The following is a 2,251-nucleotide window of genomic DNA, read 5'->3' on the forward strand; positions in this document are numbered from 1 at the left end:
AGACAGGGCACTGTCCCACATCACACACAGAGACACACACACACAAGCACAGACACACACAGACAGCCAGACAGACACAGACAGTGTGCTTGACAAATACTTCCCCTCACAGTCAAGTCAACATGAGCTGCATTATCTAAAAGAAGAACCCATCATTTCCTTTTGTGTCAATATCAGCGAGACAGGGATTAAAAAACACATCTGAAAATGCTACTTCTACAAGCACGCTGAGATGCCCCGTCATCAGTAGGCGTGCAGAACAGTATGGTGACAAATGTCTTGCGTGGCTCTGTGGCGCAATGGATAGCGCGTTGGACTTCTAGTGAAAAGGGCAGTGGTCATTCAAAGGTTGTGGGTTCGAGTCCCACCAGAGTCAGTGCTCACTTCATGAAACTTAGAGCTTGCTGGGCTTCCTCGTGACAGCCAGAGGTATCTTGCAGTCAAGTGCCTCGCTGATGCCTTCACTTCTTACTTTTCTGGAATGCCAACTTTGTCCCAAATCCTTGCTTGACTATCAAGACCTTCGTCGTACAGTTTTGTGGTTCTGTGCCACAATGGATAGTGTGCTGGACTTCTAGTGACACACACACACACACACACACACACACACAGACACTACAATTCAATATTCAATGTGCAAACAAGTTTAGCCAGAAGAAACAGAACTCTTTCAATCAATAAATCATGAATATACATTACAAATCGATTCAGAATATGCATAATACAATGTAAAAGCCAGACACAGGGATGGAGAGAATCTCTGGTTCCGTTGGTGTCCGGGCTTTATTGTGGTTCACAGGGTAAACGGGACAAAATACAAGGGGTAAAAACAACCAAAACGAAACATCCACACAAAACAGGGTGCTCCGGGCAGTCAGGGTTGGGAGTGTCAGTCCTCCTTCTCAGCGGGTTAGCTGCCTCCATCTGGGAAGGAGAGGGATTAAATAGAGAAGGCACAGCTGCCACTGACGTCACAATCGCCTCGGTGCTCATTGCCCGCAACCGTGAGTCCACAGCCTGTTAGCGAGGGAGTGACAACACAGCTGTGGCACATGAGCACCTCATCAGCAGACGTCAGCAGCAGCCGTGCCGTGACAGACAGCGGCCTGTCACATACAATTGTATATTTCCTGCGTTCCGTTCCTGCACTCTCTCATTCACCCATTCTAGCTGAGGCAGCCAGTGAGCCCACACACGTGCTATCCCTTCCTCTTCCTCTCACTTCACTGCTATATCAGCGATGACATCATAGAAATCTCTCACCTGACAGCAATGACATTACAGAGCACATACATTATGTCTCTCGCCACACTGTCAGTGTTGACTTTCTCGCTCAGTATGCCAGCTCTCCCGGAAACACTGCAATACGTGGATGAGTTTGTACCATTTTTGGATGCTCTACCCTGCTGGGGCGGAGCTGTGATCCAGCTGAAAAGCAGGTCAGGCATGTGGGCACCTGGGCAGCGAAAGATGTATTCGTAATGAAGAGAAACCCAGGTCCAACCCTCCGGTCCAGCCACAGACAGCCACAGAAGTAGTATAGATGGCGGCATGACTTATTTTGACAGCTGGAAGTCCCGCCCTCCCTATGAACCTTTGAACGGGAACTCCTCTCTCCTTCCCAGCACCCCCCTTGGGTTACCATTTGACCCTCCCTTGTCAGCCATCTTGGATGATATCGGCTATTTTGGATGTCAGCCATCTTGGCTGATATCGGCCATTTGTAAGGTCATAGGTCATCTGGTAAGATGGTAGCCATTTTGTTAGGGTGACATCCATCATGGTGAGTGTCCAAGTGCACCTCACCCTGCTGGTGTGGAGATGTAACGTTTAATAGCGTAAACTGTGTTTTTAAGGTTATATTGTTTTCATGATACTGTGTTGGAAAATTAAGAAATAAGAAAATAAAAGTTTTATATATTTTAGGTTATAATGTTTTATGATACTGTTTAAGTAAATAAAAAGAATAAGAAAAGTTATATATATATATATATAGGTTATATTGTTTTATGAAACTGTTTTGGTAAATTAAAAAATAAGAAACATTTTAAATATATATATATATATATATATAATATATATATATATATATATATATATATATATATATATATATATATATATATATAAGTTTATATAGAGAATAAGAAAATAGAAGTTTTAAATACATACATATATATATATATATATATATATATATATATATATATATATATATAAGATTATATTGTTTTATGATACTGTTTTAGTA

General features: G+C 42.1%; 1 non-coding gene across 1 annotated transcript; it reads left to right on the top strand.

Annotated features, from left to right (window-relative positions):
* The first annotated feature begins 285 nt into the window (after positions 1-285).
* trnar-ucu (transfer RNA arginine (anticodon UCU)) lies at positions 286-376 on the top strand. Its single transcript is given in 2 exon segments — positions 286-322; positions 341-376. It is a non-coding gene; the product is annotated as a tRNA-Arg (tRNA).
* Positions 377-2,251: the final 1,875 nt, after the last annotated feature.

The sequence above is a fragment of the Amia ocellicauda genome, chromosome 12 (assembly GCF_036373705.1).
Source record: "Amia ocellicauda isolate fAmiCal2 chromosome 12, fAmiCal2.hap1, whole genome shotgun sequence".
NCBI lineage: Eukaryota > Metazoa > Chordata > Actinopteri > Amiiformes > Amiidae > Amia > Amia ocellicauda.